Here is an 18,835-nt window from a genome sequence, read left to right on the forward strand (position 1 = left end):
GGAGGGGATGGATGGAGGGAGGGAGAGAGAGGGAGGGAGGGAGAGAGAGGGAGGGAGGGAGAGCAGCGTCCTCTGCTGTCCGCTCTCAGAAGAGAACTAAGAGAAAGTTGAAGCTGGGCACTGAAAAGTGGTCCCAGAAAAGCCAAGCGGTTGTAGTTTATTAAAACTTTAGGCACATTCCTTATTTGGGCAGATTTCCCTCCCGGCTTTCTCAAGAATGAAACCTGGTTTGTGCGGATGGACAGGAGCTAAACGGAAGGCCACACGGGGCTTTCCTCAGCCCCAACTCTCAGGAGGTGAACTGAAGGCCTTTTTGTTTTAAGGGTCACTTTGTGGGTTTTCCCGCCCAGTCAGAGACATTGCCGTTCGCAAGCTCACCAATTCCCCTTTGGAAAGTTGCTTTTTCATTGAAAAAAAGAAAGTGCCTGCAGACTCTTAACATCTGCAGCTGTCCTTTTACACACACAAAGCACTGTTGCAGAATTATTCCACTCGGTGCTATTCGGCTCGTAAAGGTCTCACTTCCAACAGAAATAGTAGGGGGCACTTTATAAAAAGAGAGTGAGATGGATAACAGACTCAGAGTAGGGGCCTGAGCTCCAATTGGGATTATACGTGCTCAGACTCTTGTCTCCCTCTTCCCGACTGATAGCAGAGCCAGGTGTTGGGTCTTTGTGTTCCTGTGTGTGCGGTGTGTGTGTGGGGGGGGGGGGGGGGGGGTGCAGATGGTGGCGAGTCTATTTGCACCGAGCAGTGATTCAATTAAAAGCAGATCAATGTTCTGCCAGTTTGAGCCCGGCGGCACTGCCACACCGTGGGACGGTAATTGGGGCCTCGAAGGTTTTCTGCCCCCAAATCCATGCATCAATAGACAACACACACACACTGCCCCCTCTTCACAAACATTTTAAAAAGCTGCCACTTCTCTGCTGCTGCTCTTGTTTCCGTTAGTTTGTGCCAGCGAGCTGGTTATTTGCTGCTGGGTGGGCACGTTTGCCCGTTTGATGAAGAGGGATAAAGAGAATCATCTCCAGAAATAGTGGATAGGACAGCACTTGAGTTACATATGACAACAGCAGATAACTGGGGGAGTATATATCATGATCAGATATCTGGGAGGCTGTTACATACCAGTAACGATATATAGAACTGAATTATTATCAGTAACGGATATATGGGATTGCATTATTATCAGTAACAGATATATGGAACTGCATTAATATCAGTAACAGATATATGGGATTGCATTATTATCAGTAACGGATATATGGGATTGCATTATTATCAGTAACAGATATATGGAACTGCATTAATATCAGTAACAGATATATGGGATTGCATTATTATCAGTAACAGATATATGGAACTGCATTAATATCAGTAACAGATATATGAGACTGCATTATTATCCGCAACGGATATATGGGGCTGCATTAATATCAGAAACGGGAGTATGGGACTGCATTATTATCAGTAACGGGTATATGGGACTGCATTATTTCAGTAAAGGATATATGGGACTGCATTAATATCAGTAACAAATATATGGGACTGCATTATTATCAGTAACGGATATATGGGACTGCATTATTATCAGTAACGTATATATGAAACTGCATTATTATCAGCAACATAGATACATAGGTACATAGTGTAATGATATGCAGACATGCAGATAATGATATACAGACAGGCAGCTAATGAACACAGAGAACAGGACATGACCAATGAACAGGCAGGACACTCAGGGGTGGTTTCTCACTATAAAAGGCACCACTCACACTCTGCCTCTTTCCACTGATGAACATCTACAGAGAGTCAGGGTGTATGTACAGTATCACACCTCCAGGCTAAGAGTTAGTCTGGTTCAGTCAGACAGAGTAGCCACACTTATGTTAGCAGAGAGTCGAACTCATAGAGAACTGTGCTAACTGTCCTATTGAACTAACTTCAAGGTCTGGAGTATCTTTTGGTTAAAGCTACATGCAGTTGCAGCCTGTGTTATCCCAGAGTACATAACACATCACATAGCAGATAGGAGCAGGAGGAGGCCATTTGGCCCTTCGAGCCTGCTCCGCCATTCATCACGATCATGGCTGATCATCCAACTCAACAGCCTAATCCTGCTTTCTCCCCATAGCCTTTGATCCCATTCTCCCCAAGTGCTATATCCAGCCGCCTCTTGAATATATTCAACATTTTAGCATCAACTACTTCCTGTGGTAATGAATTCCACAGGCTCACCATTCTTTGTGTGAAGAAATGTCTCCTTATCTCTGTCCGAAATGGTTTACCCTGAATCCTCAGGCTGTGACCCCTGGTTCTGAACACACCCATCATTGGTAACATCTTCCCTGCATCTACCCTGTCTAGTCCTGTTAGAATGTTATAAGTCTCGATGAGATCCCCCCCTCATTCTTCTGAACTCCAGCGAGAATAATCCCAACCTAGTCAATCTCTCCTCATATTATAGTCCCGCAGATATATGTGGATAACAGATATATGGGACTGCATTATTAAAAATAATGGATATATGGGATTGCATTATTATAGTATCGGATATACAGGACTGCATTACTATCAGTTACAGATATATGAGACTGCATTAATATCAATAACAAATTTATAGGACTGCATTTCTAACAGTAACGGATATATGGGTCAGCATTAATATCAGTAACAGATATGTGGGACAGCATTAACATCAGTAATGGATATTTGGGACTGCGTTACTATCAGTAGTGGAGATATGTGGCTGCATTAATATCAGTAAAAGGTGAAGTAACGGATATATGAGACTGTTCATATCAGCAATGGGATATATGGGACTCCATTAATATCAGTATAAGGTATAAGCTGCATGGAAAACAGTCACAGATATATGGGACTGCATTAATATCAGTAACAAATATATGGGACTGTGTTCATATCAGTAACATATATATATGGGACTGCATTAGTATCAGTTACAGATCATAGGACTTCATTAATTTCAGTAACCACGTGTGAGGAGAAATTTCTTCAGCCAGAGAGTGGTGGGTCTGTGGAATTCATTGCCACAGAGGGCGGTGGAGGCCGGGACGTTGAGTGTCTTTAAGACAGAAGTTGATAAATTCTTGATTTCTCGAGGAATTAAGGGCTATGGAGAGAGAGCGGGTAAATGGAGTTGAAATCAGCCGATTGAATGGTGGAGTGGACTCGATGGGCCGAATGGCCTTACTTCCACTCCTATGTCTTATGGTCTTATAGTAACAGTGGCCGGATTCTCCGTTCCTGAGACTAAGTGTGACACTTGGAGGTTCTACGACAGCAAACATGGCGCCACACCTGCACCGATTCAATGACTGTTGAGGGCCAGAACTGCCGTTTCCAATGAGAAATGGTGCGGGATTCGCCGGATTCGCGATTGACACGCCGGAGGCTGACAAGCTGCAGCTGCATGTACACACTGCACACCCCACACACACCATCCCAGCCAACAAGATGGCAGCGAGGAGAGCGACACCCTGTTTCACGAACGGCGAGCTCGAGACCCTGTTAGACCCTGGAGGAGAGGCAGGCAGCCTTTGTCCCGCACCGGGAAGGAGGCTGCCAGCTGCCACCAGCTGTCACCATTTGCCGTGCCTGGATGCAGGTCAGCGCCGTGGGCAACATCATCCTGACTGTCCAGCAATGCAGGAAAAAGCTGCACGGCTTCCTCAGGGCAGCCAGGGTGAGTAGGCAGCAGTGTGCCCCTGGCACCAACACCTGTCCCACACTATCCCCCACCCCCGCCACCTGGAGGGTGACTGAACCCCCACCCTGCACCACATGCCGGCACCCATACTGGCCATCATGGGTCGGTGGCCTGGCCACTGAAGCCATCAGCTACCCACCCCCTGGGCTGCATGCATTGAAATGTTTAACGCTGTGTGTTTTTTGTTCCCCCCGCACCCTCCCCACACCCCCCAGGAGAAGGCCGCCCATAACTGCTGGGAGTAGGAGAAGACTAGGGGGGGAGCAGCATACCTGTGGCCCCTCAGGTGGAGCAGAGCAGAGGGCCCTGGACGTGGTTGGTGGGCGCGGAGAAAGGGCAGTCTCGGGTGGCACGGTGGTGCAGTAGATAGCACTGCTGCCTCACCACGCCAAGGACTTGGGTTCGATCCCGGTCCCGGGTCACTGTCCGTGTGGAGTTTGCACATTCTCTCCGTGTCTGTGTGGGTCTCAACCCCTCAATCCAAAGATGCGCTGGGTAGGTGGATTGGCCACACTAAATTGTCCCTTAATTGGAAAAAATATGAATTGGATACTCTAAATTTATAAAAGAAACGAAAAGGCAGTCGCCAGGTGAAGGTCGGCATTGGGCGAGGAAGTGAGACCCCCCTTTGAGTTGCGATCTCCCGTGACACGTGTGTCACCCCCCCCCCCCCCAACAATACCCCAACATCCTCACCCCAACACCCTCACCCTCACACCACCCTCACACCCACACCACACCCACATCCACACCCCCCTCCACCACCACCACCCCTACTTCTCCCAAACACCCCCCTTCCACTATCCCCCCCCCCTTCTGGTGTCCCCAACCCCAGACTCCAATCACAGCCAGAACCCCGGTGCTGACCAGCGCGAGGACAACACTGACACAGAGATATCGACCTGAATCCCAGGACACCCTGGAGCCCGAGTCCGGGGATGACACAGATTTCCCTTCACAGCTGTTTCCATTACTCTCCATCATCCCAGAGACACTCACCTCGGCTGGGCAATGTAGTGAAGTGGCTCCTGGGACACTATCTGGTGCATACCACACACATGCTCCGGTGCAGCTGGTGGAGGTAGGAGCACCCGAGGGGGCGGACGATCAGAGGGCGGGCCGATCCCAGGGACTAGTTGCCGTCCAGATGGGTTTCGGGCTTCTGGAACGGACGGTCCCATCGATTATGGAGATGAAGTCGCAGAGCCAGGGACTACATGAGGGGTTGTCGGCGAGCATCCAGCACCTGCAAGTATGGTTGGAGGAGCCAAACGGGTGCAGGAGCAGGAGGTGGTGCTGACCATGCGTGCCAACAATGCCAACACCGCACAGGTGGTTTCAGCAGTGGAGGCCTTTGGGAGTGAGGGGGGTGGGGGTTGGGGGGGGGGGGTGGCGAGGGTTTCGGCAATGGATCAGCATGTCCGAGGCCTGGGGCACTTGATGCAGGCAGTGGCCAAGAGCCAGGACAGGGCTGCCCTCTCACAGGCAGCCATGTGCCAGAGCCACCTGGACATTGCAGCGGCGCTCCCAAGCATGGCCCAGTCACAATGGGTCATGGCTGAGAGCGCCGGCAGCCTTGTCCAGGCACTGGCACACTTGGCACAGACCCAGAGGGAAGTGGCCCAGTCCCAGAGAGGGATGGTGCAGTCACTGGCTGATGTGGCACAGACCCAGAAGATGGTGGCATGCCCACAGTGTGATGAGGCACAAGTTCCAGACGGAGGTGGTCCACTCCCTGTGCTCCATTGTCACGAGCATGCAGACAATGGCCAAGACAGCAGCAGGCCTCCAGGACTGGCAACGTCAGGTGGGGGGAGCCTCAAGGGTTAGCTCCGCTCGCACCCCCATTCCATGGAGTAGCCAGAGAGCCACCCCCAAGAGAGGAGGAGGTGATGGGGGCAGTGCTGCTGGTGACTCCGGCAGGGAAGGTGCCAGAACACCGCAACACCTTGGACCCCCCCCCCCCTCCTATTCCTGGTGCATCACATGGGCAGAGGGCAGAACAGGGTAGAGCCATGTCATCTGGAACACCCGAGCAGTAGCTGGGCCCATCCAGGTCCGGTCGCCCCAGAAGATGTCCACCAAAGGGGTCCCAGGTCATAGGGCAGGAATCACAGCTGGCTGTCTCCACTCTTGATGTACCATCTGGGGATACACCTAGGCATAGCATTAGGGCCCGTAAGGCCAGAAAATTAGATGGCAGTTAGTTGGCATGGGTGCAGGACACAATTCAGTGACAGGGGCTAGCTGTACACGCATTAATCACTGTGCACAATGTTACATCCTGCCTCGGTGCTCTGTCAGAAGGATGTGAGAGGTGGGATGGTCAGGGCCAGCCGCAGAGGGGGTGGGGTGAGTGGGTGGACGCTGGGGCTGGGCTTGGCTCAGGGTCCGCAATGCAGGTGGTGCACACCGCTCCGGTGTTCCACCCCTCCCCCCTCACCAACACCACCTCCGCCACCCCAGGGACCCGATGGGACTGTGTGATGAAATGGGTAGTGCATCCATGGATCACCCAGGTGGACAGTGGACAGGAATCGTTAAATGATGCGGGGCACCAGAGCTCATGGCAGAGAGGGTTGTCATCATCCTCCATCCTATGGACCATACCTGTTGTTACTCAGAGGTGACCATACCCGCTGTTACTGCCAACCCAGGGTCCACACCAGCAGGTAGGTATCACAGAGGGTATGGCAGGTGGAGGGGAGCTGATGGGATACAGTGCCCGTGCTCCTGGCCAGCAACCCCCTCCCTAGTCAGTGAACCTGGAGGGGATCACAGCGTCCCGTGCGCATTGGCCCAGGCCTCCTGTGCCTGCCCGGGCCCCATGTGCTGCCCATTCTTCCCCTCCCCCGCATTCTCCTCATCGGACGACGACTGGCATTCATGGTCCTCCTTCAGCACTTCGCCCCTCTTCTGCGCGATGTTGTGGAGGGCGCAAAAGGCCTTCCCAGTGCTATACTGGAGGGCCCTTCCAGAGCGGTCCAGTCACCTGATCTGCATCTTCAGTATGCTGAAGCACCGCTCAGTCGCACCCCTGGGGCACGGGCGTCATTGTTGTGAGTCTCCGCGTCGGTCTGTGGCCGGATAGGTGTCATCAGCCGCGTTCCCCAGGAGCCAACCCCACAGCCGGGGGGGGGGAGTGGGGGGCGCCTCGAAGATGCCTGGAACCGTTGAGTGTGCCAGGATGAAGGCGTTGTGCATACTGCCCGGGTATCGGGTGCAGCCCATGGTCACACACCAGCTGCACGTTCATCGAGTGGAACCCCTTTCGGTTTGTGAAGATCGGCCTATCATCTGCAGGTGTTTGTAGGGGGACATGCATCCCGTCGATCACCCCCTGGACCCGGGGCATCTCAGCGATGGCAGCAACCATCACTGCCCAGGCATCCGGGTGGGCTCGGTCCACATTGAAATGAATGTATTGTGCCAACTGGGCATATAGGGCCTCTGTGACGGCACGGATGCAGTTGTACACCGAGATTTGTGAGATCCCAGACAGGTCCCCACTCGCCTGGAAGTCCCCGTGGCATAAAAGCTCCAGGAAACCATCACCGTGACAGCCACCAGGAGCTGATTTTCTCCCCCATACACCCGCGGTGCCAGGTCTGCCATGATGTGGTAGATAAGTCACGCTGTCCCCCTGTTCAGCTGAAGTCTTCAACGACATGCCCGCTCCGGCAGGTCCTCGAATGACAGGCGCTGCCCGTATTCGCAAGGCCTCATAAGGCACGAGGTGCAGGGGTGATGGGGTAGAGGGCGGGGGCTGGGGTGCAGAGGTGGTGGGGTGGAGGCACCCATACTGCAGAACCAGGGGCCAAGGTGGGTGGTCAATGAGGTACGCAGCAGGATGGCTGCCTTGCAGGCTGCATCAATGGACATGCCTGGCCACCACGCCAGCCCCATGGTGGATCACCCTGGCCCCATAGCCTAGCCCCCATCTTCTTACCCCCTCCGGCACTGGCAGAGGTCCCCTCGCCCACAGCCAACACAGCCAGTGTCAGGAGCGGCAGCCCACGGTCACACCTCTGCATGTCTTGCCCCCACTCTCTCCCTCAGCAGACACGGTGCGTGTTTCTCGATTTCGAAAAGCACTAAGTGAACCTCGCAATCAGGAAATCGTCCCAGTGGCGGTGGAGAATCGCGGAGGCCCCAGAGAACACCGGGCCGGGCCCACTAATGATATGCAAACGCCGTTTACTGTACGTGCGAAATGGAATGCATTGCCGCCGCTGTCGAGGCCCCGGACTGAACCCGCGCCTGCCACGAATTTGGCATCAAAACCGATTCTCCACCCAAACGCCTTTCCCGATTTCAGCCGACAGAGGATCCCACCCCAGATACACGGGACTGAATTTATAACAGTAATGGATATGTTGGACTGCATTAATATCAGTATTGCAAATATGGCATTGCGTTAATATAAGTTGCAGATATACGGGACCGCATTTATATCATTAATAGATATAAAGCACTCCATTAATATCAGTCAACGAAATATGGGGCTCCATTAATATCAGTACTGGAGATATGTGACTTCATTAATATCAGTAATGATTATATGAGTGTGTATTTATATCAGTAATAGACATATGGGACTCGATTAATATCAGTAAAAGATATATGGGACTGCATTAATATCACTGACAGATATGTGGACCTGAATTAAAATCAGTAATGAATGTAGGTGACGGCATTAATATCTGTAATGAATATATGGGACTGCAATAATATCTGTGATAGATATATGGGACTCCATTAATATCAGTAATGAATATATGGGACTGTATTAATATCAGTGACAGGTATATGTGACTGCATTAATATCAGTAACAGGTATATTGGGCTGCATTAATATAAGTAACAGGTATATGTGACTGCATTAATATCAGTAACAGGTATATGGGACTGCATTAATATCTGTAACAGGTATATGGGACTGCATTAATATCAGTAACAGGTATATGGGACTGCATTAATATCAGTAACAGGTATATGGGACTGCATTAATATCAGTAACAGGTATATGGGACTCCATTAATATCAGTAATGGATATATGGCACGGTGTTGATATCAACGACAGATATATGAAACTGCATTTCTATCAGTAACTGATATATGGAACTGCAGTAATATCAGGAACGGATATATGGGATTGCATTTATACCAGTCACAGATTATATGGGACTCCATTAATATCAGTAAAGGATACATGGGGGGGGGGCGGCTTGGTGGCGCAGTAGTTAGCACTGATGCCTCAAGGCACCAAGGACCGGGTTCGATCCTGGCCCTGGGTCACTGTCCGTGTGGAGTTTGCACATTCTCCCCGTGTCAGCGTGGGTCTCACCCCCACAGCCCAAAGATGTGCAGGGTAGGTGGATTGCCCACGCTAAATAATAATAATCTTTATTGTCAAACGTAAACTTACATTAACACTGCAATGAAGTTACTGTGAAAAGCCCCTATCGTCACATTCTGGCACTTGTTCGGGTACACCGAGGGACAATTCAGCATGTCCAAATGACCTAACAGCATGTCTTTTAAGACTTGTGGGAGGAAACCAGAGCACCCGGAGGAAACCCACACAGCCACAGGAGTGCGTGCAGACTCCGCACAGACAGCGACCCAAGCCGGGAATCGAACCTGGGCAGGGGATGGCGAATGGGAACCTGGAGTACTCGTCAATCACGTTCAGGAAGTACGTGTTGCGGTCGGTGGAGGGGAGGGGGCCTTTGAAGTCGAGATTGAGGCTTTCAAAGGGACGGGAAGCCTTTATCAGGTGCGCCCTCTCTGGCCAGTAGAAGTGCGGTTTGCACTCCACGCAGATTTGGCAGACCCTGGTGACTGTCCTGACCTCCTCGATGGAGTAGGGCAGGTTGCGGGTCTTGATAAAATGAAAGAAACGAGTGACCCCCGGGTGGCAGAGGTTCTCGTGGAGGGATCGGAGGCGGTCCACTTGTGCGGTGGCACATGTGCTGCGGGACAGGGCATCAGGAGGCTCGTTCAGCTTCCCCGGACGGTACAAGATCTCGTAATTGTAGGTGGAGAGTTCGATCCTCCACCGCAAGATCTTTTCGTTCTTAATCTTGCCCCGCTGCGCATTATCGAACATGAAGGCAACCGACCGTTGGTCCGTGAGGAGAGTGAATCTCCTGTCGGCCAGGTAATGTCTCCAGTGTCGCACAGCTTCTACTATGGCCTGGGCCTCCTTTTCGACCGAGGAGTGGCGAATTTCGGAAGCATGGAGGGTACGGGAGAAGAAAGCCACGGGCCTGCCCGCTTGGTTGAGGGTGGCCGCCAGAGCCACATCGGACGCATCGCTCTTGACCTGGAAGGGGAGGGACTCATCGATGGCGCGCATCGTGGCTTTAGCAATGTCTGCTTTGATGCGGCTGAAGGCCTGGCGGGCTTCCGTCGACAGGGGGAAGGTTGTGGACTGGATCAGGGGTCGAGTCTTGTCTGCGTAATTGGGGACCCACTGTGCATAATAGCTGAAGAAGCCGAGGCAGCGCTTCAGGGCCTTGGGGCAGTGAGGGAGGGGGAATTCCATGAGGGGGCGCATGCGCTCAGGGTCGGGGCCTATGACTCCACTTCGCACTACGTAGTCTAGAATGGCTAGACGGTCAGTGCTAAACACGCATTTATCCTTATTGTAAGTCAGATTAAGGATATTCGCGGTCTGGAGAAATATTCGGAGGTTGGTGTCGTGGTCCTGCTGGTCATGGCCGCAGATGGTGACATTATCAAGATACGGGAACGTTGCGCGTAAGCCGTACCGGTCAACCATTCGGTCCATCTCTCGTTGGAAGACCGAGACCCCGTTCGTGACACCGAAGGGAACCCTTAAGAAGTGATAGAGCCGCCCATCTGCTTCGAAGGCAGTGTACTGGCGGTCACCATGACGGAGGGGTAGCTGGTGGTAGGCAGACCTGAGATCCACCGTGGAAAAAACCTTGTATTGCGCAATCCTGTTCACCAGGTCGGCTATACAGGGGAGAGGGTACGCATCCAGCTGCGTAAACCTGTTGATGGTCTGGCTGTAGTCAATGACCATCCTATGTTTCTCCCCGGTCTTTACCACCACTACTTGAGCTCTCCAGGGACTGTTGCTCGCTTCGATGACCCCTTCCCTCAGCAGCCTTTGGACCTCCGACCTGATAAGGTCCGGTCCTGGGCACTGTACCGTCTGCTCCTGGTGGCGACGGGTTTGCAATCCGTGGTGAGGTTCGCAAACAGGGAAGGCGGGTCGACCTTAAGGGTCAAGAGGCCGCAGACAGTAAGGGGAGGTATAGGGCCGCCAAATTTAAAAGTCAGGCTTTGCAGATGGCACTGGAAGTCCAGCCCAAGAAGGGTGGCTGCGCAGAGGTGCAGCAGGATGTACAGACGGAAATTGTGGAATTCCCTGCCTTGGACAGTGAGGTTTGCTAGGCAGAACCCCTTTATCTCCACCACGTGTGACCCGGAGGCCAGGGAGATCCTTTGGTTTACGGGATGGGTGACAAGAGAACAGCGCCTTACCGTGTAGGGGTGAACAAAGCTTTCCGTGCTCCCAGCGTCGATCAAGCACAACGTCACGTGGCCATTGATGGAGATCGTCGTTGTAGCTTTCGCAAGCGTCCGGGGCCGACTCTGGTCCAGAGTCACCGAGGCCAGCTGCAGTAATGGAGGGTTCTGGTCGGGCAGCGTGTAGTCGGCTGTGCTGGGGGCCAGGGGCCCCATCCAAGATGGCGTCAGCCATGGGTCGCACATGGAGTCCGGGGATGAAGAAGATGGCGGCGGCGAGGGACAAAATGGCGGCGCCCACCCGTCCAGCGTTGTGGCCGGGGGGGGCAAAATGGCCGCGCCCGCGGGTCGCACGTGGCCTGAGGATAGAGGGGTGGCGGTGGGTGGTGGGGGGCCAGGGCGTGAAAGGGGGGCTGCCGATAGTCGCTGGAGACCGCGGCCACGGCACGGGCCTGGCAGGCCCCGACATAGTGGCCCTTCTTGCCGCACCCTTTGCAGGTGGTGGTGCGGGCCGGGCAGCGCGGGCTGGGATGATTCGCCTGCCCGCAGGAGAAACAGCGTTGTCCGGCGGTGGTAGCGGGCCGTCTTGCCGTGCAGGCTTGCGGGGTCAGGGGAAAAGTCTGAGGGGCTGCCGCAACGGGGTGCCACGCAGCCAAGGGGGCCGCCGCGCGTCCTGGAGCAAAGACCAGCGCGTTTTTATAGGCAACGTCCATGGACCCCGCCTGGGCCCATGCCTCAGTAAGTCCCAGAGTGTCCATTTCTAGGAGCCTTCAGCGGATATCGAGGGAGGTCATACCTGCCACAAAAGCATCACTGATCAAGAGTTTTGTGTGCTCGTTCCCCGAAACTGGCGGGCAGCCACAGTTTCGGCCCAGCACCAGCAGCGCCCGGTAGAAGTCTTCCAACGTTTCCTCGGGGCTTTGCCTCCTAGTCGCCAGCAGGTGACGGGCGTAGACCTGGTTCACAGGGCGGATATAATGTCCTTCTAGCAGCTCGATCGCTGCAGCATAATTCTCCGCCTCCTCGATCAGAGGGTAGATCCCAGGGCTGACCCGCAAGCGTAGAAGGTGCATCTTTTGTCTTTCCGTGGGGGTGCCGGCGGCCGTGTCGAGGTAACCCTTAAAGCACGCCAGCCAACGTTTGAAGATAGCAGCAGAGTTGTCCGTGTGGGAGCTGAGCTGAAGGCACACCGGTTTGATACGGAGATCCATCCTTTCAACTGAAGTTGTAGCAGATTAAATTGATGCGTAATCAATTACTCTCGAGACAAGGTGAGTCATAACTAATAGGCTTTAATCTGCTAGAACTGTTCCCCAGCATCTTCGATACAGAAAGTGAAGGCTGCTGGGAATGCATTGGTTCTTATATCCCGCCTCTCAGGGCAGAGCTATATACATCAGCCAATGGTAGACTCCTGGGTCTAGCCAATGGTCATCCACCTCTCAGGTTCCGCAATACCTGGTATTACCACACAGATATATGGGACTCCACTAATATCAGTAACAGATTTATGGGACTGCATTAATAATTGTAACAGAGAAATTGGACTGCATTAATATCAATAACAGATATATGGGACTGAGTTCATATCAGTAACAGATATATGGAACTCCACTAATATCAATAACAGATATAGGGGACTGTGTTCATATCAGTAAAAGATATATGGGACTCCATTAATATCCGTAACAGATCAATGGGTCTCCACTCATATCAGTAACAAATATATGTGACTCAATTAATATCAGTAACGGATAAATAGGACTCCATTAATATCAGTAAGAGGTATAAATGGGACTGCATTAATACCGATAACAGATATAGGGGACTCCATTAATATCAATAACATTATATGGGACTGTGTTCATATCAGTAACAGATATACAGGACTGTGTTTATATCAGTAACAGAGAAACTGGATTGCATTAATATCAATACACATATATGGGACTGCATTAATTGATCTTAATATCAGTGCTGCAGGTGAGGCTTGAACTCACAACCTTGTCATGGCTCACTAGTTGTACTGCTGCATAAAGAACAAAGATGGATGCAGCAGTACAACTAGTACTGCTTCGGCCCTCCAAGCCAGTACCGGTCATGATACCAACCTTTGTCAAAACCCTCAGCACTTCCCTGTGCCATTTCCCTCTATACCCATCCAACCCATGTGTTTGTCAAGATGCCTTTTGAACGCCGTTAATGTATCTGCTTCCACAACCTCCCATGTCAACACATTCCAGGCACTCACCACCCTCTGCCTCCAAGTCTGTACCGGTCATGATACCAACATTTGCCAAAACCTTCAGAACTTCTTTGTGCCGTATCCCTCTATACCCATCCTATCCATGTGTTTGTCAAGACGCCTTTTGAACGCCGTTAATATATCTGCTTCCACAACCTCCCATGGCAAGCATTCCAGGCACCACCCTCTGCCTCGCACATCTCCTCAAACCTTGCCTAAACGGAGCTTAAACTTATGCCCCCTGGTGACTGACCCCTCCACCCTCGGAAAGAGTGTCTGCCCATCCACTCTATCCATGCCCCTCATAATCTTGTAGACCTCTATCAGATCACCCCTCAACCTCCGTCTTTCTAATGAAAACAGTCCAAGTCCATTCAGCCTCACCATTTAGCTAACACCCTCCAGACCAAGCAACGTCCTGGGAAACCTCCTCTGCACCCTCCCCAAAGCCTCCACATTCTTCTGGTAGTGTGGCGACCAGAATTGTGTGCAATATTCCAAATAAAACATTACAGCGCAGTACAGGCCCTTCGGCCCTCGATGTTGCGCCGACCTGTGAAACCAGTCTAAAGCTCATCTACACTATTCCCTTATCATCCATATGTCTATCCAATGACCATTTGAATGCCCTTAGTGTTGGCGAGTCCACTACTGTTGCAGCCAGGGCATTCCACGCCTTTACTACTCTCTGAGTAAAGAACCTACCTCTGACATCTGTCCTACGTCTATCTCCCCTCAATTTAAAGCTATGTCCCCTCGTGCTAGACATCACCATCCAAGGAAAAAGGCTCTCACTGTCCATCCTATCCAGTCCTCTGATCATCTTGTATGCCTCAATTAAGTCACCTCTTAACCTTCCTCTCTCTAACGAAAACAGCCTCAAGTCCCTCAACCTTTCCTCATAAGATCTTCCCTCCATACCAGGCAACATTCTGGTAAATCTCATCTGCACCCTTTCCAATGCTTCCACATCCTTCCTATAATGCGGCGACCAGAATTGCACGCAATACTCCACATGCGGCCGCACCAGAGTTTTGTACAGCTGCAACATGACGTCATGGCTCCGAAACTCAATCCCTCTACCAATAAAAGCTAACACACCATACGCCTTCTTAACAACCCTCTCAACCTGGGTGGCAACTTTCAGGGATCTATGTACATGGACACCGAGATCTCTCTGCTCATCCACACTACCAAGAATCTTACCATTAGCCCAGTACTCTGTCTTCCTGTTATTCCTTCCAAAATGAATCACCTCACACATTTCTGCATTAAACTCCATTTGCCACCTCTCAGCCCAGCGCTGCAGCTTATCTATGTCCCTCTGTAACTTGTAACATCCTTCCGCACTGTCCACAACTCCACCGACTTTCGTGTCATCTGCAAATTTACTCACCCATCCTTCTACGCCCTCCTCCAGGTCATTTATAAAAATGACAAACAGCAGTGGCCCCAAAACAGATCCTTGTGGTACACCACTAGCAACTGGACTCCAGTCAGAACATTTCCCATCAACCGCCACCCTTTGTCTTCTTCCAGGTAGCCAATTTGTGATCCAAACTGCTAAATCACCCTGAATCCCATGCCTCCATATTTTCTGCAGTAGCCTACCGTGGGGAACCTTATCAAACGCTTTACTGAAATCCATATACACCACACCAACTGCTTTACCCTCATCCACCTGTTTGGTCACCTTCTCAAAGAACTCAATAAGGTTGTGAGGCACGACCTACCCTTCACAAAACCGTGTTGACTATCTCTAATCAAATTATTCCTTACCAGATGATTATACATCCTATCTCTTATAAACGTTTCCAAGATTTTGCCCACAACAGAAGTAAGGCTCACTGGTCTATAGTTACCGGGGTGTCTCTACTTCCCTTCTTGAACAAGGGGACAACATTTGCTCTCCTCCAGTCTTCTGGCACTATTCCTGTAGACAAAGATGACTTAAAGATCGAAGCCAAAGGCTCAGCAATCTCCTCCCTAACTTCCCAGACAATCCTAGGATAAATCCCATCCGGCCAAGGGGACATATCTATTTTCACACTTTCCAGAATTGCTAGCACCTCCTCCTTATGAACTTATGAACCTCAAGCCCTTCTAGTCTAGTAGCCTGAATCTCAGTATTCTCCTGACAACACTATCTTTTTCCTGTGTGAATAATGACGAAAAATATTCATTTAGCATGTCTCCTATCTCCTTGGACTCCACGCACAACTTCCCACTACTGTCCTTGACTGGCCCTACTCTTACCCTAGTCATTCGTTTATTCCTGACATATCTATAGAAAGCTTTAGGGTTATCCTTGATCCTACCTGCCAAAGACTTCTCATGTCCCCTCCTGGCTCTTCTTAGCTCTCTCTTTACGTCCTTCCTAGCTAACTTGTAACTCTCGAGCGCCCTAACTGAACCCTCATGCCTCATCTTTACATAAGCCTCCTTCTTCCTCTTAACAAGTGTTTTGACTGCTTTAGTAAACCACGGTTCCCTTGCTCGACCACTTCCTCCCTGCCTGACAGGTACATACTTATCAAGGACAGGCAGTCGCTGTTCCTTGAACAAGCTCCACATTTCCATTGTGCCCATCCCCTGCAGTTTTCCTCTCCATCCGATGCATCCTAAGTCTTGCCTCATCGCATCATAATTGCCTTTCCCCCAGATATAACTCTTGCCCTGCGGTATATACCAATCCTTTTCCATTACTAAAGTAAACGTAATCGAATTGTGGTCACTATCATCAAAGTGCTCACCTACCTCCAAATCTACCACCTGTCCTGGTTCATTACCCAGTACCAAATCCAAAATGACCTCGCCTCTCGTTGGCCTATCTACATACTGTGTCAGGAAACCCTCCTGCACACATTGGACAGAAACAGACCCATCTAAAGTACTCAAACTATTGCGTTTCCAGTCAATATTTGGAAAGTCAAAGCCCCCATAACAACTACACTGTTGCTTTCGCTCCTATCCAGAATCATCTTTGCAATCCTTTCCTTTACATCTCTGGAACTTTTCGGAGGCCTATAGAAAACCCCTAACAGGGTGGCCTCTCCTTTCCTGTTTCTAACCTCAGCCCATACTATCTCAGTAGGCGAGTCCTCATCAAACGTCCTTTCTGCCACCGTAATACTGTCCTTGACTAACAATGCCACCCTTCCCCCTCTTTTACCACCTCCCCTGAGCTTACTGAAATATCTAAACCCCGGCACCTGCAACAACCATTCCTGTCCCTGCTCTATCCATGTCTCTGAAATGGCCACAACATCGAAGTCCCAGGTACCAACCCATGCCGCAAGTTCATCCACCTTATTCCGGATGCTCCTGGCATTGAAGAAGACACACTTTAAACCACCTGCCTGCCTGCCGGTACACTCCTGCAACTTTGAAACCTTACTCATGATCTCCCTACTCTCAACCTCCTGTATACTGGAGCTACAATTCAGGTTCCCAAGCCCCTGCTGAACTAGTTTAAACCCTCCCGAAGAGCATTAGCAAATTTCCCCCCCAGGATATTGGTACCCCTCTGGTCCAGGTGTAGACCATCCCGTTTGTAGAGGTCCCACCTCTATGTAGTATGACTTGCCAGTTTTTATACTCGATGCCCCATCCTGTGAAAACAAGCATTCCGTATGCTTTCTTGACTACCTTGTCCACTTGTGCTGCCACCTTCAAAGATCTGTGGATATGCATGCCCAGATCTCTCTGACTTTCTATATTCTGAAGAGTTTTACCATTTACGGTGTATTTCCCCTCTATGTTAGACCAACCAAAATGCATTACCTCACATTTGTCCGGATTAAACTCCATTTGCCATTTCTCTGCCCAGGTCTCCAACCTACCTATGTCCTGCTGTATCTCCTGACAATTCAATCCATTCCAATCCAATCCAAGTACCACACGCTAGCCTTTTGCACCACTGGAGCCAGATGGAAATACCACAAACAGATAATGGGGTCTGTGTTCATATCAGGGCTAGATATATATGACTGCAATAGTGTCAGGAACAGTTATGTTGGACTCCATCAATGTCAATAACAGATAAATGGGACTCCACTGATATCAGTAACAGATATATGGGTCTGTGTTCATATCAATAACGGATTAATCGGAATCCATTAATATCAGTGACAGGTATATTGGACGGATTAATATCAGTAATGGATATATGGGACTGTCTTCATATCAGTAACAGATATATGGGAGTCCATTAATTTCTGTAGCAGATATATGGGTTGGCATTAATATCAGTAACAGATATATGAAGCTACATCAATATCAGTAACAGATATATGGGACAGTGTTCATATTAGTGACAGATATGTGGGACTGCATTAATATCAGTAATAGATATATGGAACAGTGTTGATATCATTAACAGATATATGGGATTGTAGTATCTGTAACACATATATGGGAATGCATTAAAATTGGTAACAGATTTAGGGAACTCCATTAATATCAGTAATGGACATATGGGACAGTATTAATATCAGTAACAGATGTATGGGATTGCATTAATAACAGTAACAGATATATGGTTCTGCATTAATTGGTGGTAAAATCTGCGCTCTAGGTGAGACTCAAATTCACAACCTCAGTATAGCTCACTGGCTGCACAAGTACCACATGTTCGAACCAATTGTGCCACTGGAGCAACATAGAACTGCCGTAATCAGTAACAGATATATAAGGCTGCATTAATATCAGTAACAGAACTTTGTGACTCCATAAGGTGTATAGGACTGCATTATATTAGTAATGGAGATATGGGACTGTGTTCATATCAGTGACTGATATATGGGACCGTATTAGCATCAGTAACAGATATATGGGATGGCATAAATATCAGTAGCAGAGATATGAGCTCCATTAATATCAGTAACTGTTATATGAGACTGCATGTATATCATTAACAGATATATAGGACTGCATATTATTAGCAACAGATATATGGGACGCCACTAATATCAGTAACAGATATATGGGACAGTGTTCATACCCATAACAGATATACAGGAATCTATTAATATTAGTACATTTATAGGGGATTGCATTAATACCAGCAACGGATATATAGGACTGCATTAATATCAGTAACAAATATTTGGGGGGCGTCATATTATTGTATATATGGGACAACATTAACATCAGTAACAGATATATAGGATTACGTTAGTATCTATAACAGATATATAGGACGGCATTAATATCAGAAACGGATATGGTACTGCATTAATTGGTGGTAAAATCTGAGCTCCAGGTGAGACTTGAACTCACAACCTCGGCATAGCTCAGTGGCTGCACTGCTATATAAGTACCACACGCTAACCGATTGCGCCACTGGAGC

General features: G+C 49.9%; 1 non-coding gene across 1 annotated transcript; it reads right to left on the reverse strand.

The window, feature by feature from the left end:
* Nucleotides 1-18,740: 18,740 nt before the first annotated feature.
* On the reverse strand, nt 18,741-18,835 carry trnai-uau (transfer RNA isoleucine (anticodon UAU)). Its single transcript has 2 exons — nt 18,798-18,835; nt 18,741-18,776 (listed from the first exon to the last, which is right to left on the reverse strand). It is a non-coding gene; the product is annotated as a tRNA-Ile (tRNA).

Source organism: Scyliorhinus torazame, chromosome 17, assembly GCF_047496885.1.
Source record: "Scyliorhinus torazame isolate Kashiwa2021f chromosome 17, sScyTor2.1, whole genome shotgun sequence".
Lineage (NCBI taxonomy): Eukaryota > Metazoa > Chordata > Chondrichthyes > Carcharhiniformes > Scyliorhinidae > Scyliorhinus > Scyliorhinus torazame.